At 35.8% G+C, this 27,610-nt stretch overlaps 1 long non-coding RNA gene across 2 annotated transcripts; it reads left to right on the forward strand.

Moving 5' to 3' along the window:
• The first annotated feature begins 1,048 nt into the window (after nucleotides 1-1,048).
• Nucleotides 1,049-17,845, forward strand: LOC121415230. 2 transcript variants are annotated; one of them, XR_005969972.1, is made up of 8 exons: nucleotides 1,049-1,428; nucleotides 2,089-2,226; nucleotides 7,778-8,110; nucleotides 9,372-9,466; nucleotides 11,112-11,196; nucleotides 12,894-13,099; nucleotides 15,340-15,491; nucleotides 17,536-17,845. It is a non-coding gene; the product is annotated as an uncharacterized LOC121415230 (long non-coding RNA). The 2 variants fall into 2 exon arrangements; XR_005969973.1 differs by lacking the exon at nucleotides 2,089-2,226 and having other exon boundaries at nucleotides 1,052-1,428.
• Nucleotides 17,846-27,610: the final 9,765 nt, after the last annotated feature.

Genomic DNA, 27,610 nt, shown 5'->3' on the forward strand with positions numbered 1-27,610 from the left:
GAAGGCGGGGTAAGTTGAGCATAGGGGCAAGTTGAGCCACCAGCCCCAGGCCAATAATGAATGAGTCAGACATTGTGGTGGTGTCATGTATTGATGACCCATAGCATAACCCCTAACCCCACCACATTGTTTTCAACTTTGAAACAAAAGTTGTTTTTTAGAGGGAAAAATATGAATTTCAGCCAAAAAAGTAAAAAAGAGTGTGAAGTAGATAAGTGCTTTATAAACACACACGTCTTTGAATACAATAAAGACGTGATAACAACATTATTAGTCCATGTATGGATCTTCATTCTTGTCATAGTCTTTTATATGATGGATGCATAATAAATATGTGGATACAAAATTATCGCACTAAGTTCGGACTGGGGTAAGTTGAGCCAAACAGCATGGGGCAAGTTGAGCCATGGTAATTCCTATGGTAATGTATCTTAAAAAACAAACAAACCATAAAAATCGATTGAAATGCTGGGTGAAAGGAGCAAATTTACATGACTGCTCTTTTCCTTTTAAATGATGTTAGTATTTATAGAGAATTAGCAAGTGAAAAGACTTTAAACAAAAAATTGACATGCTGGTTCTCCCCTCATACATTTTGTACATAGTTTTTGTGGCTCAACTTACCCTAGAAGGTGGCTCAAACTTACCCCATATATGGGGCAAGTTGAGCCATTTGACATCGTTTTTTTCAAAGGTCACGATGACTTTCAGTGTGGGAATATAAAGTTATATATAGGTGGAAAATATTTCAGAAGAATTAAATTTCAAGGCAAGGTACTTATTCCGACAAGATTATTAATCATATCAATTCTAACATGCAAAAAGCATAAACTGTCACAACTTACCCCGCCTTCGCCTATAGCCTCTCATCAATATGTCATGTGTAATATATAATTTCACCCAATTATGTAGGGGAAACTGAGATACAGGACACTTTTTTATCGGGAAAGAATCCTTTAAACTTTTTAGATATTTTGTCAAGCTAGGTCATACACTACTACAAATTATGGAAACTGAAGTTCATAATGTAGTATTTGGTGATATCCTAACATGTTATTTTATGTAAATCATGATTTTTGAAAAAAAGTTAAATTTGGGGTATGAAACATGGGGCAACCTGGGTTCAAACAAGAAGTTATGAAATTTAAGTGGAATTTAAATGTGCTGGGGAGAAATGGCGCAGTATGCTTCGAAATTGATTAATCAATTTTGCTCAATGTTAATGTGGAGCAAAATGGTAATAATACAATTCAAATCAGTTCTATCTTGTTTATTTTTCCTTTTTTTTTGCTTAATTTATCCAGGCCTGCACTACAGATTTTGAGTGACTTCCCTTACCACAACTGTGGCGGCTCGTCAGATCAGCTCAGAAAATGGCTCAACCAACAATCAAGTTGATTAATGTCAACCAGACTAGATCAGAATTAGGTGAGTAAAATATCATAGAAAAGGACCCCCCCCCCCTAAAAAAAAAGTATAGAATGAAATATTTATGATGATCTATTCTCTAATTTGTAAAGTGCATGTTCTGATTGACCAAGATATCATTACAGCTATCCGTTCATACAAGTTCATGGTCTCTCCTTCTCCCCCTCTCTTTCTCTCTCAGTCTTTTTTCATTTTCTCTACTCTTTTTCCTTTTGCTATCTCTCCCTTCCTTTTCTTACTCTTCATTTTGCAATGTGTTTCATGGGGTCTGTGTTGGTGTGTTTGTGTATAGTATGTATGAGATACGTTCTATTTCTTTATTTTTTTACAGGGCCCCGTCCTCACAAGCTATGCTTTTTGGAGGGCCCATCAGATTTTTACTTATAAATTTTGTATGTATTTGTTTAACTTTTGTTTAACAATGGAAATAAATGAAATGAAGATTCAGATTTTTATGTAGATTACAAAACTGTATTTAATAATAATAATATATAGCATTTATGAGGTGCTGATTTATCTAGTTTCCTATTCAATGGCGCACTATAGTTGATCAATGCTTTCTTACATCTAGATTTTGAGGCACAAATTGGAATGCAATACATAATAAATAACTCCTGCATTTTGATCATTGATTCATAAATTAATTTTTGCTTAATTCAGGTCTACGCTCCAGATTTTAACTTGCTTTCTACAATACCCCCAACTACTGTGTTGGATCAGCTTAGCTCACCCCTGGCCTAACACTGACAGGCAATTAAGAATTTAAGCTCGTTTCAACTTAGTACAGGTCAGAACAAGGTGAGCAAAATAGATGGAAAATTGTGTTAAAGCAGAAGTTCACCCTGTCAAAAAAAAATTTATTCTAAGAATACCAGAAATTATGAAAGCTATTGCTGAAGGTTTGAGGAAAATCGATTGAAGGATTAAAAGGTTATTATAATTTTAATTATTTGATTTGTGACGTCATGTGCGAGTTGCTTTCCTACATATTGTATGGTAAAGTATATTTTACCTTCAGTATTATCAATAGATCAAATCATTTCACACCCATTCCTAAAAAATAAAGTCTCTCCACAAGATGTCAGAGTCGGTCTGACAGCAAGTAGCTGGTTTTTGTCTCACCTGCGAAGCAGAGTGAGACTATAGGCGCCGCTTTTCCGACGGCGGCGGCGGCGGCGGCGTCAACATCAAATCTTAACCTGTGGTTAAGTTTTTGAAATGACATCATAACTTAGAAAGTATATGGACCTAGTTCATGAAACTTGGCCATAAGGTTAATCAAGTATTACTGAACATCCTATTAAAGTTTCATGTCACATGACCAAGGTCAAAGGTCATTTAGGGTCAATGAACTTAGACCATGTTGGAGGAATCAACATTGAAATCTTAACCTGAGGTTAAGTTTTTGAAATGTCATCATAACTTAGAAAATATATGGACCTAGTTCATGAAACTTGGACATAAGGTTAATCAAGTATCACTGAACATCCTGCATGAGTTTCACGTCACATGACCAAGGTCAAAGGTCATTTAGGGTCAATGAACTTTGGCCGAATTGGGAATATCTGTTGAATTCCCATCATAACTTTGAAAGTTTATGGATCTGATTCATGAAACTTGGACATAATAGTAATCAAGCATCACTGAATATTTTGTACAAGTTTCAGGTCTCATGATTAAGGTCAAAGGTCATTTAGGGTCAATGAACTTTGGCCAAATCGGGGGTATCTGTTGAATTACCATCATAACTTTGAAAGTTTATTAGTCTAGTTCATTAAACTTGGACATATGAGTAATCAAATATCACTGAACATCCTGTGCGCGTTTCAGGTCACATGACCAAGGTCAAAGGTCAATGAACTTTGGCTGAAGTGGGTGTATCAGTTGAATTACCATCAAAACTTTGAAAGTTTATGGATCTGATTCATGAAACTTGTACATAAGAGTAATCAAGTATCACTGAACATCCTGTGCGAGTTTCAGGTCACATGATCAAGGTCAAAGGTCATGTAAGGTCAATGAACTTTGGCCATGTTGGGGTTTTTTGTTGAATAACCATCATATCTCTATAAGTTTATTGGTCTAGTTCATAAAAAGTGGACATAAGTGGGCAATTCCATGGTAACGGAATTACAAATCAGAGAAATTTTGCTGTTATTTTTGCTCACAGCATCCAGATATCTGAATATTTTCAAATTTTCTGAATCTAATACTATGCATGGCCACTAGTGCTATATACTGAACCAAGATTTTTAGAAAACCCCTCACACGTTCAGATGTGAATGACGGATATATGCTATGGTAACGGAATTACCAGAGAAATGAGTCATTTTGCAACCCAAAGTTTAGTAAAAGTTTCTCTGAAATCTACAACACACTAGCTCCAAGTTAATGTCTGATTCAATTCATTATAGTGTCAACTTTATTTTGAAAGTAATTTATTCACAAATATCATCAACAAATTTTCATGATTGGTCTTTCTTTAGGGCAAATACATGGTAACGGAATTACACATAATGGTAACGGAATTACGCCTCTGACATTTGGGAAGGAAAATTACATTTTTAGGCATTTAGGACTGGTGAAATGCCTCAATAAAGCTTGTTTATACATTCTTCTCTAATACTTAACACAATTTTAGTAATTCACGTCTCTAATATTAAATAAAATATAAGTATATAGTACGTAATAGGTGGCTCTACCATGAATAAACATGATTTTACAAAGTATTAGGGATCAGTGGTAATTAAGTTTTAGTTCATTGTCAAATTTAGGGGTATTAGGACTTATTAGCCACTTTTTGCCTCCTGTCCTGATGGAAAGAATTATGTAAAGGCCAAAAATCATCACTAGTAATCATGGTAACGGAATTACATGGACTACAGCCATACGTATACACATTAGGAATTTTACAAAAACTGAGGAGAGCATGTTATCAGATCTGCATATTTAGTCAAAGATTTGTGTAGATGATAGTTTAAGATATTCTAAAGTATTTGAATACTCAAAAGAAACATAGTTTCACATACAATTGGCATCTTAAAACAGTTAAACTGAAAACTTTCTATTTGGTTGTTCAATAAATGATTTGAAAACAAGAAACAATGCTGAAACCTCATGAAAATAGTGTTGACATTTACATCTTGAAAACATGTTGTGGACAACTAAGCAATAAATTGGTTCTTAATCAGTGCACCAATCTAATTTTTTTAAAGGTAAGGATTCATTTTCTGTCTATATGTAGCTCACTGAGGACTGCAATTATAGCAGATCTGAGTATAAAGTCAATATCGGACATCTTCCTGACAGATTTATTTCCCAAATGTGACCCTAAGAAACTGCAGTGATTTGATGATCTTATGTCATATTCATGAAATTAGTTGGTTTTCTTGGGCCATGATTTTTTTTATTATATTAAAATTTTTATCTTTTATATAAAATATGAAAATTTATCTGAGATGCATTTTTATCTTCCGTCTCTAAAGATATGTGACAAAGCAGCGCCTAGGATATAGACATGTTTATCGCGTATCCAATCATTGCATCATAGATGATGTGCCTGCACCAGATTTCCTTTGAAGAAAAAAAGAACTGCAAATAAGGTGGAGGCTACATGTATTCTCTCTATACATTTTCAATTTCAGCAATGTTTCTAGGTCAATTCGCTCCAGACTTTGAAATAAGAATAAAGGAAAATGATAAATCATTTAATCATTAGAGTACTACTCTAATATTATTCTTGTAGATTAAAGAAATATTTCAAATAATTTTATTGACTTACATAATGTTGTTTATGAAATGAAATGAAGTACAAAATGATGTGATATTGACTTCATATTTTTGTTCATTTTTTTTCAATTAAATCCCTGTAGGCACAGAATTTGATTTAATGCCATCTCACTCATTTGCCAAAACTCATGGCAGAAAGGCTTTTAATTGGTTGAATGAGTGCTACAAAAAAACAGCCTTTCTCATTACAAATTGGTTCAAAAATAGGTTTGTGTCACAGAGATAAAACAAAGACAAAATGGTTATTGGAATACCATTTCGGAACGAATTTTAGGTGATTTTATATCACTTATTTTAATAGAGATAAAATATTTCATTTTATATCAGAATGTATATGAGAATACTACCACTGTCTCTTAGCATTTCTCTCACAGCAGAATGCTGTACATACATTTCTACCCAATTCAAACTGAGTTATGTTGCTGTTCTCAGATGTTGTGTTATTAATGACTTTGTTGGTCTCAATATTATCACCATCCTCTCCTTAGAGAAGTGTTCACATTCTGTGTATCATCCTCACTTGAAGGGTCATCGTCGTTACTCACTTTATCCGTGAAGCAGTGATTATTGGATGATGCTGACTTTGCATGTTTCTGAGCATCCATTGCATACAAGTAGGGGTGGAGAAAATTATTGGTTTGGTGCTAATTAAGGCATCATGATTCTTGAATATCTGTCAAATCCACCTTACTTTTGGAAATGTCATCTGTATAAAGATTTAGTATGATTTTTTGGCATGTGATTCTTGTAACATCTGTAAATTATGGATCTCACTTCAATCTTTTCCACTCATTACTTTTTACTGCTCGCTACACTGTTTGCCAATCAATGCCAGAGTCTGGTCCCTCACCATGGCTTGTTGCAAAGAATATCCAATCTTCCGTTGCAAGGACAGTTACACAGAAGATATCGCTTAAATTAGAAGGCGGTCCCTTCTGAAAACTATACCCATTTCTTTGAAGCAGAGAAATACTCCCAGCCGTCCCGGAATTTCTTTTACTGAAAAGTTCACTAAGTCTGTTGAGGGTGAATTGATCAGAGGCAATTACAAAAAAAAAGGAATGCCATTCTTTTCCGAGGCACACACAGTGAACATGGTCACTTCGTGATTGTGCGTCCAGTATTTTGGATCTCATTAGAAATGGTATTTGGCAATGACATTTTTTGCAAAATCAATCTGAATGAAAATTTTTTTAAGATCATCCTGCATAATCATTTTTCTACTCCTCCCCAAGAATTGATTGCCCATTAATCCTTTGTAAGGCATTCACCTACATTGTATGCTCCATCAATATACTTTATTGATGCTAATGTACATTATCTTCCCCTTTTTCTGAATGTTATACCCGGTACTCAGGCCATATTGAATGGGACTTGTTGTCAAGTAATTGTATAATTTCATCCTGATTTGGAGTGTAATTACTAATCAGAAGGCTTTTAATGTTTATAACTGTGATCTACAGCTAAGATATCAACATGCCATTGGAACAAAATTGGCTAACGCACACCCCTTTAAAGATATGATGATGGTAATTCCGTTACCATGTAATTCCGTTACCACAGTTACAGCAGAATTAGAAATGATATTTAAAAAAAATGTTGCTCAGTCTTTAGCAAGTCACATGAAATCAGAGAATTCAGAATTATATTAAATTCAAGCAAGTATTTAGTTCATAGGAAAAACTTTTCAGTTTCATGGTAACGGAATTACATCCGTTTTTGTAGTAGATTGCAAAATTTTCTCTGAGAAATTTGAAAATACCCATGATAAAGACACTTGCTACTGGTAATTATTACACCTTCACACACAACATTAGATGATTTTGAACCAAAATTGTAAAATATTTTTTTAGTTATAAAATTTATCCAAAATAATGTAAAATACATGCTCTCTAATTGAAAATGGTCATCAAATTCAAAAGATTGCTCCGCAAAAACCGTAACAGATATTTGAAAAAGATTTTCAGTTCCTTAAAATATAAGGTTTTGTGTAAAAAGGACATTCACATTCAGATGCATATCATTAATTTTGAATTTTACTGTTTTTACCCTCTCCCATGTGGAATTGCCCAAGAGTAACCATGTATCAGTGAACATCTTGTGCGAGTTAGAGTAGTATTCAAAGTCAGCACTGCTGCTATATTGAACCGCGTGATGCAGGTGAGACGGCCAGAGGCATTCCACTTGTTCTTGATTGATGCTGCTGCATATTCACTGACTGTTCTTGACTGACGCTTTGGTCATCGGGTGGGATATTTTGGGGGAAATTGCGTGCATGTGTAATACACATTAGTAGTCTTTATCGCCAGTTATATGAGCATTCAGGCGTCATTGTTTAATTATTGTTTATGCTACAATAGCATATAACATACTATCTAATATTTATTGGCAAAGAAAATGCCAGGCCACCATTAATTCATATTTAGCTCAGAGGCAGCTTAGTCAAATTATATCAGTGATACAAATTCATACTGAATCTCATCTAAAATGGAAGCAGAATGGAAATGCAATAAACAGTCCATTTGGTGATTAATTCATGTATTAATTCTGTTCAATTCAGCCTGATGATGCTCACTCATATGAACCCCTGTGGAGCCCTCGCTACCAGGACCAATCACACCGACCCATGGCACTGACGACGAGACTGCGGCAGCTCCGGACGTCAGATCAGGGGCCCGTTTCATGAAGAGTTACAACAAATAGCATTGCCATTATGGCAACTACCATCATGACAAGGCTGAATAGGCAGTTATTATAAAGATTTCCATGGAAGTTACAATAATGGCAATGATGAGATAGTTGTAAGTCTTTATGAATCGGGTCCCGGATCGTCGGGTCAGCTCACCTGCAAATCTTGGACGTGTAGCAAACAGACCAATCGGAACCGATCCAGGTAAGCAACAATTGCAGGTGTAAAAATATCACATCTGTTGTCTATGTTACATTGGAGCTACATGTGCTTGGGCACCAATTAATGTAGGAATTGAGTTAAACTCTTGTTTTTACCAATTTAATCAATTATACATGGCTTTGCTGCCTGTGATGCAGGGAAAAATTACACAGGGCTGGGGCGATTTAATCCCCGAAATGCTCAAAAGAGCAGGAAAAAGTAAAATAGGAGCCCTGGAAAATCCTGATTTGTTGCAATATTAAAGCTTATCCAATGTTGCAGATTTAGGTAGTAAGTAGTGAAAAGTACCCTTAAGATAAGAAATTATTATTTTTTTGCATATCTTGATGCATCAATGAACCACCCGGTAACTTGGTGTATTTAGACTTCAGGAGCATTACATGTACATGCACATGGTTCCACCAAAGCATCACAAGACAGAATTTTATAAACAGTAACTGCGATCATTGGACTATTGCGATGAACAGCACACTTTTAATTATTAGCGTGATAAACGCAAAACAATTTTTTGTTAATTTGATGAGCAAGTATTCTCGTATTAAGATATAGTGCATTTTTATCTGTACTTTTACCATGATTATGGGTGATATAGATTTGGAGGCCAAAGAAGCGACAAACGCTGGCATTGCATGTTTTATTCATACTGTATATACTCCTAGGCCTATTGGCATTTGACTCGTACTTATTATTACTCATTGTTTCTCTCTAAGTTCTATAAATGTACAAGTAGGGAAATATGAAAAATTATTTTTACTGGGATACTGTGTAATTGAATGAAAAATGTGTTAAATTGGCCAGTGCAGTGATCAAAACTTCATTGTTCATTATGATATTCCAATGATCGTATCTCCCATCGCAGCTCCTGCTCAACTAGACTTCTCTTGACACCACCAGGTAATTTGAGGTTGACTGATCCAAGTGTTATATTGACAAGCAGTGTTTATCCTTGGGGGTGTTTCACATAGATTTAAGTATGACTTGGGTCGCACTTAAATACCGACGCATACATAATATGCAACGTGCAATCTTATTGATCAGTACGCAGTAGTGCGCATCCTCTTCGCACGTTCTGACCAATGCGGTCATGCCTATTATACCGTACATAACTAGGCATTTCCGTGCGGCTCTAAGTCACATTAAAATCTTTGTGAAATGACCCCCAGATTATGTGTTCTCAAAAAGTGTAATTCACTTAAGATTTGTTTGAAAGTTTAGACTCTCTTGTTTTCTATACATTATCCAGCACCTTGAAAGGAGTACATCACCAGCGCACAATCCACAACATTGCAAAGAGACAGATGCCATTGTGTTCAGCCACTGTAAAGCAGGACTGTAGAGGTAGATATTTATTATATCATTTGATTTTTGATGAAAATTGGATGTGTCCTCTTTATCTTTGAAATTCCCAATTTAGCGAATCAAAACAATGGGTTTATTTCATTCCATCAACAAAGGAGATTAGACCACAGGTAAATTGTTTTTTACAAAAAGGTGAAATTGAATTAACAAGAAGGTATACTTGAACAACAGTCCTAGATACAAAAAAGTTGATATTATAGTGAGTTATAGAGAAATGTACATACATGTACTACAGTCCGACCTCTCTTATCCTGCCTCCCCTTATCCGGATCTCTCTATTTTCGGACGCACACTTGCCGAGATTTTTTTTTTAAATCTAGTACAGGTACGTGAGGAAATGAGATTTCAATCTGAACTCAATCTTATACGTAAACTCACTTTGATTATATTATTTTCCAACATAGTCACCCTACACAAACATATTTTTCATGAAAATATCTCACCCAAATCACCAAAAGAACTTTAGGAATGATAATTTCCAGTAAATCAGGGTGCAGCGCAAACATATATTTCATCACGTTTCTCTTTTTGCTTCGCGGGAAAAAAAACAACACATGTCTTGCTAGCTAACTTTAGGCCTCAATACGGACAGCGCCATCTATCATGTTTGAGTCTACAGTCAGTGTAACAATGGCTGACATTGCGAAGCTGCGATACCTGCCGCGATGATCTAATTTTAAATCTTGGTTTCATCGAGTCATTCACTTTCTTTCGAGGTATGCTCAATGTATACCTCAGTCATTTTAACAGGTAAATTATCCAAGAGTTTTGGCCATTGATCGATTTCATTTCAATAAAAAACACTTCCTCTAATTTGCACTGACTCTGCAGTGAATATTGTCTTTTCTGTACTCCCCCTACAATAGTGCAGTCACGAGTGCAGTGTAGCTACCACCGGTGGCTTTGGGAGGCAGCCGGCAGCGCAGCTGCATGTATTTAATATTGGGTCTCCCAGATCCGGATAAATCCCTTATCCCTTATCCGGATTGGTGCTGGTCCCAACGTGTCCGGATAAGAGAGGTCGAACTGTACTGATCATTTCTTCCTGTGTTATTCAAAGATCAACGTTTAATGGTGATGCAGAGCTTTTTTATTGTCTCACCTGCATAGCAGAGCGAGACTATAGGCACCGCTTTTCCGACGGCGGAGGCGTCAACATTGAAATGTTAACCTAAGTTTAAGTTTTTAAAATACCATTATAACTTGCAGAGTATCTGGGCCTAGTTCATGAAACTTGGATATAAGGTTTATCACGTATTACTGAACATCCTGCTTGTGTTGCAGGTCACATGACCAAGGTCAATGAACTGAGGCCATGTTCGGAGAATCAACATCGAAATCTTAAGGTTAATTATTGAAATGCCATCATAACTCTGAAAGAATATGGATCTGGTTCATGAAACTTGGACATTAGGGTAATGACGTATCACTGAACATCCTAATTGAGTTTCAGGTCACATGTCACATGAACAAGGTCAAAGGTCATTTAGATCAATGGACTTTGGCCATGTTGGGGATATTTGTTAGATTGCCATCATCTAGTTCATGAAACTTGGAATAACTTGGACAGGTTTATTCCAAGTCTGGCCTATAAATGCGTATTATTATTATTACTATCTTCCAGGGATCAAAAGTGGTGATGTAACAGCAAGGATGTTGCAGAGAATGACTTCAGGATGTTTGGGGAGATATATTAGCATCAGAGAATGGTAAGTAATTAATTCTACCTCTCCATTTTGTGAACAACAAATCATTTCAAGCCCCATTTTATCATCTCTATTTTTTTACATGGTTTCTTCCAATATGCTTAGATGTTGCCAGAAAGAATGATCCTTGAAACATTGGAGTAAAAGTAACTTTTTATGGTTCCTAGCCCATCAGGGAAATCAGGGAAAATTATTTTACTTTTTTTTCAGTCAGAGTAAAATCAGGGAATTTGATAAATTACCTTAAATCAGGGAATTTTATGAATTACCTCAAATAAGGGAAAATTGCCTCAAATGAGGGAAAAATTGGGGAATTTGATCGGCCCAGAAGTCGAAAGCATGGGAAAATAAGTTAAAATCTATTATATTTCGTTGCATATCAAAACAATATCCATTGAATGATTGGTTATGGTACTTTTTTGTATTTTTTACATGTAGAAAACATGCAAAACTGGGAATGGGTTTAAATAATTATCAGGGAATTTGGAAACTTTATGAGGGAAATATCAGGGAATTTTGTTTTCTTGAAAAGCTGGGAATCCTGCTGTTAATGTTTTTCATATAAGAACTCACTTTACCCCCCCCCTCCCCAAATGGCTTTGTCTTGACCCCTTATATCTACTGGATGTACCAATCATAATGGAATACTAAAAAAAAGTAGACAGATGAAAAAAAAAACACCAAATAGAATCTTTCTAAACACTAACAATACCCTGTTTGTATTGTATTTTGACTCCCAATGAAAGTTTGTTGACCTTTCATCTAATGATGTCTTAACAGGAGGTCAAGGGTATGTGATGCTGTAAATCCTTTTTGTTCAGTACAACAATACGAACGATGTGACGTGTCGCTCGACACTCGTGGCATTTTCCAAATGTGACCCAAATTGACCTAATTTCGACCCCTCGAATGGTCAAGATGACCATTAGAAATTTCACACCAAGCTGAAAGTTGTTCCTTATGTCCCTGAACACATGAAAGTGAAAAATCAAACTTTGCAAATTTGTCGAAGTAAGTGACCAATGCTGCCTGACTATTATCACTTTGATAATTCCTGCTACACAGCAAACACCAGGGCCCCGTCTTACAAAGAGTTGCAATCACAATATCTTTTGAAAACAAAGAGAAGCATACTGAATTGCCAAGAAAACAGTGAATGGATGAATATACATCATTTCTAGAAAATATTTTGAACCAACATGTATTTCAGATGTTGACTTTGCTGGCTTTCCATAGTTGTGGTTGATTAGATCAATTGTAAGACGGGGCCCTGATCTCACAGGTGTCTTTTGAACATGATTTCATAATCACTTTGGCCCGTATTCTGAAGTAGGGTTTATCTTAGACCGTGGTCTAACTCTGTGCTAAAATTATGGGAAGCCAAAAGTATCAAAATTTGTATTTAGTTGTATGTTTCTTATGTTTACCGTGCTCTTTACTGATTCATCGATGGTGAACACAATCATTTATTTATATTTCCTGGACAATTATGAATGATTTGAGAGTAAAATGAGCTGAAATATGATATATCTACTGTTGGTGATTTATGTAACAATTGGCTCTCCATACTTAAACCACAACTTTAAACCCAAGTTTAAGTTAAACCCGACTTCAGAATACGGGCCAACGAGACGTTTCCATTTGAAAAATTTATAACCAAGTACAAAATGTTCATCTTGAATGTATGTTTTTTTCTGCAGCAAGCAGAGATATCCATCCATGAAAGCAGAGATTTCTATCTATGAGAGCAAAACTGTAATGGGTTCATCTAGCAGAAGTGGCCCAACAGGAAGGACTGAATATGGAGTCAGATTACAAAGATGTCTTCGTCATGATGGAGGATAAAGTCAATAAACTTGGGTCAAACGTCAAGATAATGCCCAGAAATAAGACACCCGAATCAGTGGTAAGTTGTGCAGTATTAATGATTATTAATATTAGGGCCTTCTAGCGGTGCATTAAAGATGTACAATTATATCAGAGCATATTGCGCCGAGTGCTTTTGCATGTTATTACGAATACTGATATGCCTGGATTGTCACGAACATTACAAATTTATAAATGTGCATTACTTGTTTTATAAAACGAGCCGGCAGTAAAAATTTGTTGTGGAAAGGTTGTTCAAGTCTTTCAAAATTTTCGAGGATTGCACGGATGTAGAGATCACATCCGCTTTCTTTTATGACATCACAGGCTCATCTAGTATGCACACCTAAGTAAGCGAATCAAAATCCTAGCCATAGCCCTTTCTTTGAAAGACAGGGTTCTGAGCCCATCAGGGAAATCAGGGACAATTATTGCACTTTTTTCCAGTAGGGGAAAAATCAGGGAATTTGATTTTTAAAAATACCTCAAATCAGAGGAAAATGCCTCAAAATGAGGGAAAAACCTGGGAATTTTGATCAGACCAAAAATCAAAAGCACGGTAGTCGGTCAGACTCTGTTATATTTTGTTGTATATCAAAACAACATCCATTGAATGATCGGTTATGGTGGTACTAATTAGTTTTACATTATTGTTGATATACTGAAAATGAATGTAATTCACTGCAACAACTTAAAAAACATGCAAGACTGGAAATGGGTTGAAATGATTATCAGGGAATTTTTGAACTTCATCAGGGAAAAATCACGGAATTCTGTTCTTTTGAAAAGCTGGGAACCCTGAAAGAAAACATATTACAGATAGAGTCTCAGTTTTTATGTGCTATGATGCCCCCAAAATTGCGTAGAATTAAAGCACGAACACATGACTTGCATACACACTCGCTATTGGCTATACATATACTGTACATCCTTGAACCCATTTTTTTAATGTACCATATTGAACCGCAAGATTTATTCCTTATTGTATGGGATCCCGGTATACATGTAGGATAATTTTGCTGCTTCGTGGAGTACACTCTGAAAATGCAGAGGCAAGTCATGGAGACCAAGAAAATTTGGAATAATGAAATGTACAGTTTTGTAGATTACATCATTGGTGACGTGCGGGTCGATTTGTAGTTGTGATCAGCCGCGATGTGCAACCAAGATCTATGAGTGGACCTAAAGATCTCCCTATCTTTCCAGTTTAGAAAATACCTTAGTATTACTAGGATTACTGCAATATGATGTGATGTATAAAGAGGGCTGTGGATCACTTGTCAACTGCCACAGTAATATTTCTGACAGTGACCACCTTCCAGGGGCCTGTAACACAAAGCTGAGCAGTCATCAAAGAACATTTTTATACAATTGATCGCATTGTTGACTAATGTACAAGCAATCATGAAAATCAAGCTTAAGTTTAATTGCTAATCTTTGTGTTACGGGACCGAGGAGGCGGATCTACCCGTCATCAGACTGCTGCCTACTCCTGTTGGGTTGCTGAAGATTCTTTATCTTGTTTTTTACTACTAGTACTGTTTCAGTCTAAATAATCATCATTCCATGGGTATTTCAGTTTTGCTTTATGACAAGCTGCTAGAAGGATTATTTCTACAAGTTAAGTGCAAGGTTCGTGTATAAGGCTTGAATCGCCAATACTGTACTGGAATATTAAGACCTTATGATCATATCTCTTTGCAACATTAGTGCTCTAATTGATACAATCATGTGTCAGTTACAAGAGTTCAATTCTGATGGCAGGATGTCTAAGAAGCATTCTTGCTGTTATTTTTAGTGAATAAATCTTACAAAAGCTTTTGATACAAGTGATCACTTGGTTATTAAAGATAAATTCAGTTCTGGTAATGATCTAAAAATGAATTTTTACAGAATCTAATATAATGACCACCCAAGTGTCTGTTTGTATGAATGAAAAAAATATGTGCCAAAGGATTCTGGAAGAAATTGTGTCATTGCTGAGAAATAAGCAAAATAAGCGCGGATTGGTCACTTTCGTCGGGTCTTTATTCCAGCAATAATACACTGTCCCACGTGGGCCTATCTGTGTTGGCGATCTTCAGTGTGTTCATATTTCAGCTTAGATTTTATGATTTCACATGTAACTGTACCAGATCTAGATCCACGATGATATAGTCATACTTAACCTTTGTTTTACAGACTTTCTCACGAAATAAGTGTTTTACTGCAACTACTATCATTTAGCTTTAACATTGATCATTTCACTTTTAATATACTCTTGATTTTATGTCATTTCAGCTGTAGCCATCATAACAAGGGATAGAATGCAGGCTAGAAGAGGGACAAAGGAATGATGACCTCCTTGTCATCTTGCCAAACATAAAGGACCTATCAACCTTTCAACAGAGGCTAAGGAGAACATGAAGGCTGTTTTACACCATCCAATGAACGTAAGTCAAGAGCGTGCATCTTAGACCCCTGTCTTAATAAACCAATCCCTGCCCAAAAGGGGATGAAGAGGGGTACAAAACCACAGTTTGGAGCTACATCTAACAGACCTTCCCTGGGATCCATGCAGCTGTTCTGGGTCTGGGAATGACAGTCACTTGCAGCTATCATTCCTCCAATAAGAGTAAAAAATTACATGCGCAAATGCAGATACTCTACAGGCATTATTGGTTGGGTACCTCCATTCGACTAGCCTACAACTTTTTATTTATGAGGGTACAAAAACAATTTTATTAGAGGATACTTTGACCAAATATCAAAGCTTTTAGATCTTTGAAATGAAAATTGGCTATTTAGTTTACTGTAAAAAAAAAGAGAATGACATCCATAATGACCAGAACCATATTTAGTAAACAACATAGAGACGCGCATATGAAATAAGACTAGTCATTGCGCAAAGTGGAGCTCTTCTGACAGACTGCACCCTGATAGCATCTGAACAGAACATCTGTCACGGCTCTGACAGGGCGGAGTTGTGATTCTACCCCCCTCCGACCCTTGTCATAGAAGGACAAAATTTTGCAAAATCCTTTCTGACTTCTTCCATTTCTTCACTAGGAGTGTCTAATAGGAAAGAGTGATTTTTTTTTTCATCCTTCCTTTGTCAGGGCAGGGCAGTCAGAAAAGTGTCTGTTAAAGGGATGGTCCGGGCTGAAAGTATGTATAGCTTAATAAATAGAGTAGAATTCATTGAGCAAAATGCCGAAAATTTCATCAAAATCGGATAACAAATAACAAAGTTATTGAATTTTAAAGTTTAGCAATATTTTGTGAAAACAGTCGTCATGAAATTAGGTTTATTCAAATTTTTTCCTCCAAAAACGAGAGTAATTGGATTGAAAACTGATTTAGTGCATTAGATATTTATTGCTGCATCTTATTTCATTATAAGGGAGAAATATTATTCACACAAGTATGAAATAATGAAAAATTGTGATTTTTATGTAATAATATAAGAAAACACAAATTGGAGATGTAATATCATCAGCCAATCTAATGAATATTCATGACAACTATTTTCACAAAATATTGCTAAACTTTAACTTCAATAACTTTGTCATTTGTTAGCCGATTTTGATGAAATTTTTCGGCTTTTTGCTCAGTGAATTGTACTTTATGTATTAAGATATGAATATTTTCACCCCGGACCATCCCTTTAAGATGGGGCTTTATTTGATTCAGAGGTGACAATTTGCGCTTCGTGCTATACTGCCATTAGACTCGATTACCATGCATTAATCACAACTCTTTGGGCAACAATTCTATAAAAATGTGTAAATATATTCACCATAAAATGAATTTTAGGTTATCCTTTTATGTTATCATAAAGCCCTGGTCCCATTTGTGGATTTAGGGAGGAAATACATCTTTCCTGAAAAGTAACCATTTCAAACTTATTTCCATTTTGCTTGGAGTGTTATGTCTGTAACGATTTAGATCTACAACTTTTTATCACACACAGTGTTTTGGTCCAGTTTATCTGATAATTCATATGCAATGCTGAATATGATATCACACAAAATATCCAGAGATATTTCTTTTTATCTATTATTCATTGCATTTAACAAGGAAATCATGACACATTTATAGCAAGAGACAAAGCGCTAAAAATTCATTTGTGTACAGTGAAGAAGGGGAAAGGGTCACTTGTGGAACAAAGCCAAATCACATCATTGCTTTCACTCCCATAACAGATAAAAGATTTACCATTTTAAACCATTTACTTCCAAACTGATGTGAAAACATAATGAATGACATGTCTGAAAAGAGTTTTCTGACACACATCAAGACTGCATGTGTAAAAGATTGTAAATATAACAATTACAATAAAAGGAAAGGAAAAGCATATACTGGTAATAAACTTGTTCCAATGCAGACTTATTTATATCCTGTGTACGTATGTCACGGTGTGAGAAATTTATTTTTAAAAAGGAATATTATTAGATAATTAGAGTGATATTTTGTTCTTTCTCTTTATACCTGCAGTCATGTCACCCAGTGTAAAACTGGATTCTTCACCCCCTATCTGGTGTTAACCATCTTCCAAGCATCAATCGGACAGAGTGTCTACCAGAGACAAGGACATGCCACCAATCTTCAAGTCTTCATCTACCAGGGATGTCTGATATTACTGGTCTTTTGCCTGAAGTATGATCAACATAAGAAGGGATTTGGCACCAAACTCTTCCATATACAACCTCCATCTTGTGTTACTAATGTTCCTCGTATTCATGATGGAGGAAGTTTACAGGGATTTGCTCTTGACACCAGTCATTATCTACACTCTATGTCTGGTGTTAGCCTTAGCCCTATTTTAACTGGCCCTTTTCAGATCTATTTTTTACTGTTATACAGTGTAGATGATGTTTGATGTTATGTGTTAGGCTGTGTGGGATGTTACTGAAAAGAATGTCTGGAATATGTTTAATCCTTAGTTAATGGGGGTGGGGGAAGGGGAGTCTGACTTTATGATGACTTTTGTGTGGCTCCAAGGGGCAGGTCCAAGCGATTATTTCTTTGCTGATAGTTGTAATACAGCCTCTGCACACCTTACGACTGGTCCATGTTTCGATTCGGAGCATATTGCATTTTGCTCATTTTCTGAAAATGTGAATGAAAAGTGTCTTTTATTTTGGTTAAATTTAACCAAAAGAATACTAATATCAAAATTTTGAATTGCGGCAAGCCTTTATTTCGGAGTAAAGGTCAAATTAGTTTCAAATGATAGCCAATCGTTCGAATGCTATGACGTCATTAAGACTAGATATTATCTGAGCTTTTATTTTCATAAGGATGATAGCATAGTCTCAGATTTGAACATAGGTATTAATATGATTTCGATCATTACCGTACAGTTAGATATTCCATGTCTCAATATTAGTATCAAATTCTACCACTTTTTATTCCAAAATCGGATCGCAGACTAATCTTAAGGTGTGCAGTGTCCTTTAGTTGTTCTAGTTTTACAACTTGATCTTGATGAAGTTTGTATTTGTTAATATTGTGCTGACTATTCTGCAAAAGTGGATCCAAAGGTTTTCCAGAGTTTTTCCCCTTATGAGTTTTATCTCTGGTTTTTTACCCTGGATCTACTTGTCGTAGAACTAGTCAGGGGGGGGGGGGGGTTAAAGGGGATGGGGTGGGATGTTTTAGGGTAAATAAGTCAAAATTGCAAATGGATTTGCAACAACATCTCCCAACTTTGGAGTCTTGCTCATCTTTTGAGTACAAAATTTGTAATCCTGGATATGTGGGTCCAAAAATGTTTTTTTAATTTTGTATTAAGGCATGCAGGATGCAAAATTTGTCAAAATCATGATTTTTGTATTTACAAATGTACAAATCAATTGCAAATCCTGTATCTTGCCAAAATTTATCAAAGTACCGTAAATCAATTTAAGTGAAAAAAAACTCAAATCAAGTCGAAAAACAATAGTCCAAAGTCGCAAAGGTTATTATATACATATAAATACATTCAAATGTCTAATTCTCGAGGCAGTTGAAAAACTGTATTCAGGTTCAACTGCGAATTTAGTTCATAATGTACCTTTATTGGAAAGGCAATGATCTTACTAGATTTGGGGGTTTGGAGGTCATAGAGGTCACGGTGAACCTTAAAGCATCTTTTTCTCACGATAACAAACATTTTTAATCGTTTCACTTTAAACTTTACTCGAGTACATGTATGCATATGGAAGTCAAAAAACAAAGGTCACATAGGTCATTATAAACAGTAATATCCTGTTCTTGCAATAACTATAATTGTTAGGGTCTTGAGAACAAAGTATGGAGATCTGTTCTTACTTTCCAACTAACTGTTTGAGAGCAAATTGCCAATTAAAGACTCTTGTATGTATCTATGAGAGGATGATCATTATCAGATTTTAGGGTAATGTGGTCAGGGGTCAAAGGTTACAGATGTTATGTAAAACACATATGTATTCTACATCTGGAAATAGCAGAGGCATAATTTTTGACCGTGGAGTAGCTGGGTGTGCAGTCTATAATACCTTCTGTCTATCAAATTTTGCATAGTCCCACTAATATACATTTATGTTTCCAGTTCGGGGATTTTTTTTGTGTTAATATAGTGTTTGGAAAGTGCTTTTATATGTATCAGGTAATTTTGATTCAATGCAAAATTTATGAAACTAGCAAAGCAAGTCTGGGAAGTGTTTCAAAAATAGTTAAACCTGCATGATTAAAAGTCATGCTTATACCTGTAAGTATTAATTAATATTCACATGATAATTAGCAGTCTCATTGATCAATACATGTATGCAGTAAAGCGTATCCTCCGATTCTGATCGCACCAATATTATGAGCCGTCATTTTCCACATACAAGTGGAAATTCAAGAACAATTGTTGTTCACATATAAATCTTTGTGAAACACCTCTTTGATTTGTCTCTTACGTCACATGTTCTAGGGACAGTGATATTCTGTTTACCAGTATCAATTCAAAACACTGAATCTGTTTTGGCTCTTTACTTTTCATGTAAAAATTAATTGAATTTACCTTTGCAAAATGTAATTCACGTATTTGCTGTGGACATTTATATAACAAAATGGAATTTCCATTATAGACAAAGTTTTAAACAGAGTTACAGGTTTCCAGAAACAAAAAATGCATTTTTTATTTTTAATTGAAAATCACTGTCCCTATTCATATTAGATAGCTTGGACCTGCCCTATATATGTACAGTGTACGATTGTCTGTACTATATACTTGCTTTGTATTCACAATCTTGTTTTCTCTCTTGAAAATAAAATGTAAGACCGGCAGCCAAGGAGATTCGTTCACGTGGGAGGACCAGAGCAGTTGACCTCATTGATTGATGGTGGTAGGCCCTGAACCTCACAAACATGGCTTCTGGTCTGGTTTGAGCTGGGATATTCATGACGGAATCACACAGTTAGTGACGTCACTACCAAGAGATCTATTTTTCAGTGTGCAGAGAGGGGCACTGGACACCGTTGTGCATGGTATACAGCTTCCATAATGTAAGTGCTTTATTTCTGATTTCAATGATATTTTGTGTAGAGTATGTGACACAATGCAATCGGTTTTCCAGCAATTAGTACTGAGGGCACTGTTTGGTTTGGGAAAATTAGGCAGCAATTTTACCCATTTGGGGCTTTTTATCCACATTTTGCAAACATTAACATTCCCAAAGGAAATTTTGGAAAATTTGTAGGGATTTCAAAAAAACTCTTCTACAATACAATACTTGCATTATCTGTTGATCCACTGATTGCCGTCTTTCTATATATACCTTTCTGTACTATCTGCTCTATTTGCTGCTCTGAATCCATCTTCGTTTCACACTGTTGCAACAGTTTATCTGCCATGACTGATATGATAATGTGCTAGTAAGACAAAAAAATAATTTAGAAGGAAATTTGAATATATATTCACAGACTTTGACCTCATTTGAAATAATTAATTGCAGAGCCATGATAGAGGAGTGAGAATATTTTGCAATAAATATATTCCCTATTTCTGTACATATTAATTTTTTGGACAGATGAATTTCAGTTACTTTTTAAAAAGTGTTTGGTCCTATTCCCTTTTCACCATGAACCTTAATGTTTGGGAAAATGCCGAGTGTGTATCTATTATGTAAACACATAATGCGAGAGATTTAGCCAGACCTGTGTTGGATGACAATGATATTGTGATGTAGGTGGCTTCTCAATATTGGTTCGTCTGTCAAAAACTAAAAAAAAGAAAAAGAGAAAAAAAGTCTTTTATCCTCAACTTTGGATAAAAAGTTTAACCCATTTTTATGAGGATTGTGTGCTTCAATGTTTTTTCCACAATGTGTAAAGAAAAAAATATTCCTTCAATCACTGCAATACAAGTTAGTATGGAATCTAGTTGTAGAAGTGCAATGTCAAAGTTTGATTTCCATCTTTTCAGAAAGTGCTATTTGCTTGTCCACTGTGGTGTCCCTAGTTGACTCTCATTGATGTTTTGTTTTGGACCTTGTGCAAGTTTGTCAAATTTATTTGACGGAGCAGTTTAGCCAAGAGGGCTTAATGGCTTGGTGGCAGTCATCAAGGTCGATCAAGAAGCGGTTTGCACTCCAAAGGAGAGAAGAGATGAACTGTTGATGTATGTTTGAAGAGAGCGCTGCTAACTTCCGGAGTGATGTTTCAATTGCACGTGACATTTTTGTATTTGGTGTTGGAAAGTCTGGCAATGTTGTGATAATGCTCAGGTACTCTCTGACGAAGAGGGATGGTGTACTTTTCAACCTAGGTGTTGGTGTCCAGTGGTCTTCAAGAAATCATGCAAGTCGTTAGACATTTCAAATGGTGATATCATATGAGGGATTTGTGCCTTTGATTGTTTTACTGATACGTGGTGCGTTACAGGTGGTTTGAATGATAATAATCATGGTATCATTTGGTAGACATTACTGCACTCTGATCTGCATGGCTCTCGCTAAGTAAGCTTATCACCATCTGGAATTCATCTACGTTTCAGTCTGTGGGTGGGGTAGTGATTCCCCCAAGATTGTCAACCTTCTGAATTCTCCATTTCCTATTCTTTCCATGTTATTCAATCGTATCATCTAATTGCATGTTGGGTTGCTGTATTCGCGATGGTATTTGATGAAATTTGGCATATCTTGATTTGGTTGATCAGGGGACAGTTTCATAAAGAGTTACAACTGTTGCAACTTTGCCATAATGGCAACTACCATGGTAACAGGGCTCAGCAGCCAATCAGAATCAAGAATCAAGGTTACTTTGGTGGTTGCCATAATGGCAAAGTTACAACAGTTGCAACTCTTTATAAAATGGGCCCCAGGTCGTCTTTCAGATCACATCATCTCTCTCCTGTGCATTGAAAACTTTGTCCGGTCCAAACCAGAGATGCTTTTCTGACAAACCTGAAAAATTGGTTCAAGTCAGGCTTTACCTGCTGTGGTCATAGAGGATTGTGACATGGCATACGGGAAGTAGCTAGGGTGTAGGATGACCTTTCGAGACCCGAGAGTTCTGACCATGGTGATCAATGCAAGATGCTCGTAATTCCTTGAAGAGCTTCATCAGCATTGACACTTGGTGCCATCGACCTCGAGGGGTCAGAACGAATGATTCTTCAAGACTTTACCATGGTATGGTATTAAATTCAAGAGGAGTGTTGTAGCTTGAAAAGCCTCAGCAGGATTTTCCCATGGATCTGTTATTGTGGCAGGGATGAAGGGGCACTTCTAGCCTATAAGTATGTTTGAAAATAAGGGGTGTATAAATAAGAGGACTCCTAGTAGATTGTTACAACGGTTTCCAACATCCAGTCTGAAATGTGTTTTGGGATGTCTATTTGTTGCTGTCTGTGAAATTTGACATTCTTTCTTGATGATTGTTGCAGTTGTCATTGACCTTTTGCCTAAAGCATGGATTCCTTCATCTAGTCTGGAATGAGCTGTGGAAAGTTTTATTTGATGCTGCTTCTGAATTTCTAACGATTTTCTTTTGGCTGAAGAAATTCATTCTGAAAGGAGTTTTGGGAATTTGATTGGGTGCCGTCTCAGAAATTTGACATTGCACTTCACTTCTAGGGAACATGCATTGTATTGTGGTGATTGTTGGCGCATTGTGGGATATTAAGTGCACTTCCTCAAGACGAGCCTATCTTGAGGGTTCGACCTGTTAGATCTAGATTCGCATATATCTTGTCATTCTGAATGCAATAGCTTTTTCTCTCAAAATTGTGTGGAAAGAAGTGATGGATGCATACGCAAAATGAAAAAAATTGGTTCCTTTATGATGGTGAATAAAACAACCCCCCCTCCCCCAAAAAATTAGAAGAAACCATATTTCTTCATATCAACCAAAAATGCAGTGTTCATTGAAGTTCACTGAAACGCAATTGTTCATGTACAAAAAAGGTGCATTTATTTGCAAATATTTCCCATCTGCTCAGGCTACTGCTCATTTAAAAAGAATAGCCCCCCCAAAAAAAAAAAAAAGAAAAAGAGAACGAAAAAAACAATGCAAAAAATGCATTGATTAAATGATGCATTATATTTTTGATTAAAATGAAAAACATGACAATTATTGATACTATATGAATAAATTGTGTAAGACATTTTAATATCAGTCATGCTTTCAAATGTTGAAATAATGTGAAATGAAGGATTGGCAGATTTGGGGAGCATTTCATGAGGGGATTTGTCAGTGATTATCACCAACTGATTTGCTATTGACCAATCAGATGCAGTGATTTACAATAGCTTATAACATCTGTTTGTGAAAATCACTGGTAGAAATCTTCATGAAATGCCCCCCCCCCGAGATGGATATAGTACAGGGAGGTATGGAGCGAGACCACAATTAGTGGATTAACTGGTAAACCTGTAGAAAGAAGAGGGGATAAAGGGGAGGGGGGGTAGTAGTATTGGGGGAGGGGGCAGAAATGGGGGAGGAGATCACAAAGGAAATTGACAGAACATATGGTTAGAAAGGGAAAGGGGGGTGGGGAGGGAGAAAGAGAGGGGCTGGAAAATCAATGCATTGTCTCGTATACACTTGGCTGCACAAAGTATCATTGAAATGGTAAATAAAGCACCTTGCATTACGGAAGCGGTTCGTCATGCATGAGTGTCCAGCGCCCCGCCCTGTACACTTAAAAAAGGACGATTGGTAGTGATGTCATGTATTGTGTGATTCTGTCTAGGAGACCTCGGCTCATATCAGACTGGCGGCCATTTTGCGAGGGTTAGGGGTTCGCCACATCATATCAAGGTCATTTAATGCTCTGGCAACCTCTTCACATGAATGAATCTTCTTGGCTGCCGGTCATTTTTTTTAATCAATTTTTTTTATAACTATGTATTTTCAGGGAAATAAATTTCTTTGTAAAATGAAAATGCTTGTTTTCCAGTCATTCTTTATTTTTGCACCCATATATTGTGATATGCCCTGCCCTCCCCCTTTCTTTTAATCCCCCCCCTGTACGGCGACACTTTCTCCTGTGACAATTGCTCCTCCACAAATTTCTTTGAATTTGTTTGGTTAGGCTTGCGAAGTTGTGATAGGTATCAACGTGCTGCCTTTTTTGTTAGGAGGAGCAACTATCACAGGAGCAAATCTGCCGTCCAATGACAAAAGGAAGCACATGATTGTTCTTATTCTCTATACTCAACATGTCAATGAATTTGAGTCACATAGCCCCCCCCCCCAATTTCTGAAATGTAGACCTTCCAAAATATATATGTGCTATGATATATTCCCATGTAAAACATATTTTGCTTATTTTACTAAGAAACTTGCTCCATAGAGTTGCTTCCTTTTTTGCCACGGGCCGGCAGAAATGTCACAAAACCTTTATGCATGCCTGGGGCCGCCCATTGCATGAAAGTTACTATCATGGTAACTTTGCCATCCAATGGTGACTACCATGGTAACGATGCTAATCAGCCAATCAGAATCAAGGATTTTATGGAAGCTACCATTGGATGACAAAGTTACTGTAATAGTAACTTTTATGCAACGGGGCCTTAGTGCAACATTGTTCCTGAAACCTCCAGGTTTAAAGGTTTTGTGTGGGTACTGTAAAATGTGTTGAAATTAACCAAAATTTAGAATGCTGTTCATCATTTTCATTAAAAAATTTTTTTTTTAATTTGAGAAGCAAGGGCCCCAAAATCCTTTTATATTTAAACACATATTTCTGGCAAGTTTGCAGATGATTAAATTGCAAAAACTTTGTGAAATGCAAAACCTAGATATTTTCAGCCTTTATAGAGTACTTTCAAGAACAATGTCATACTTTGGCTTGCAGCAGGTCAAGTTTAATTGCCTCCCCTTTGAGATTTGCACATTATCCACAAAAGTCACATATTAATTTCCACCAAGTTGGTGAGTTCTATTGTATCCTTTGCATATAATGTACAACCCTCAATTATCCATACACCCCCTCCCCTCCCATTTTGTTTGTTCTAAAATGTTGCAAAATGGATTGATTTCGATGGTAAAAAAAATTCCTCCTTTCTGGAGAATGTTATTTTTATATTTCAGCATCACTATTTCATCAATGTTTTTTTATTGTTTTAGGTGAGCTTTTTCAATATCTAGCCAAAGGAATGTAAGCACGAATCTTGATTTTTTTTTCCATAATCAGAGAAATATCAAAAGTATTGTTTATTCACGGTGGATAAGTCAATAGCAATGCATTTTGCAACACAATAGGTACAATCTCATTTGAAAGAGGGGATGTTTTATGTTAGATGACTTCAAGAGTGAACTTCATAAAACTAATTTTCAAAAAAAATAATTTGGTTGAAAAGCTTTTGATTTTGGTTAGATATTATAAATTTGATTGAACAATATCTTCGAAAAGTGTCATCATATTGTCTCACGTTTGACTCGTGTGCTTGAGTGATAATTTACAATGTGCTGAAATGCAATACATTATTATATATTACAAGTGCATTATGGCATTGGCAAAGAATAAATTTTTACTTCAAATTGGCAATGCTAAATGTTGTGCATTTACACATCAATTAGAAAGAGTTAAATTTTTAAATTGTTCCGTAAATAAGCGATTTTGGAATTACAATAACGTAAACATGCATTTGATGAAGTTCACTCTATTTCCAAGGGTTGGGTGTAAAGAGCATCACAAAAAAAGGAAACCTGTTTTAGCGATAGATATATCATTCATTACATATGATTTGACCATCAATATATATATTTTCACATCTATGTGTGACCTAGCAGAGAAGACTAGTAGTAGGATTTTGTTCTACTTAGAATTTTTAAGCTAATAATGATACTGAATATGTGGTTTTCCTTATGAAATCGTATATTTAAAAATTTTAAGAATTATTTTTGGAATATTTTTAAAAACTTGAAAAAAGAAGGATTTTAGGCTTGAAATTTGATTAAAGGATTTTTTTTCCAACAGGGGTTGGCAGCTCTAGGCCAAGTGATATTACAAGATGTGTACAAAAATAATTTCATTATGTCGATGAAAGATCATTGTTTGCAGATATTGAAAAAAAGTACCCCCGATAAACTGAGAATATTTGTTTCCCTTTCTTTGGGATGCTCTGTACACATGTATATTACAGGGGCTTTCAAATTTGGTTGCGCGACTGTTGCAAACATTGCTATTTTGTGCAACAATGTAACAAGTGATCGCACAACCGAATGTGAAAGTACCTTCAGAAGAGAGAAAGGAAGAGAAGTGGGGAAAGAGGGGTGAGAGAGAGGGAGAGGGAGGGAGAGAGAGAGAAGGAGAGAGGTCGGAAGGGGGGGGGGTGATAGGGGGACAAGTTTATTATGAAACCCAGTACAAGAATAAATACAAGTAGCCAAAATGAGATGTATCAATATCTTTTACTGTCGAAGTGGGTGTTTCATAAAGCTCTTCGTAAAGTTACAAATGACTTTATTCGTGGCCAGAACATGATCTTCAGATGCTAAGTCAGCACTATGGCAAAAAAAGGTGCACCATTTGGGCGTATAATCAGTCATGACTTATGAACAGCTTTATAAAATACCCACCAGGCAAAATAAAAAATTATATAATCTACCCTAATGTCATTAGAAGAGATTTTCTTGGTGCATTTCGGAAATAGGCCTACCACAATGGTGAAAATTTCATCTTAATAGGACGTAAAAATAAGAAAGTTATGGCAATTCTGGTCAGTATGCAAATGAGGCAACTGATGACTCCACCAACTCATGATTTCTTTGTATTTTATCATCATGTGAATTCTGAAATATCTTCATATATTTTCCTTATTTATAACGTGAAACTAGGTTTGATTTTTTCTTGTATGTGATTGCCATAGTTGCAATCTATTTTGATTCAACGAAGATGTTTTGGGGGTCAAATCTGCGTAAAAACATTAAAATAATCTGTTTAATAAAAAATACAATCATGTAATTGTTTTGTGAAAATAAGCAAAAAAAATCGTAGTTTCATATTTTTCTTTCTTATTTTTCTTTCTTATTTTACATCTGATTCCTATAAAATTTTGATTTTGATTATTTGATGTTTTCCTAATTCTATTCAAACCCACTTTTTTGTTGGGTG

This window comes from Lytechinus variegatus, chromosome 5, assembly GCF_018143015.1.
Source record: "Lytechinus variegatus isolate NC3 chromosome 5, Lvar_3.0, whole genome shotgun sequence".
NCBI lineage: Eukaryota > Metazoa > Echinodermata > Echinoidea > Temnopleuroida > Toxopneustidae > Lytechinus > Lytechinus variegatus.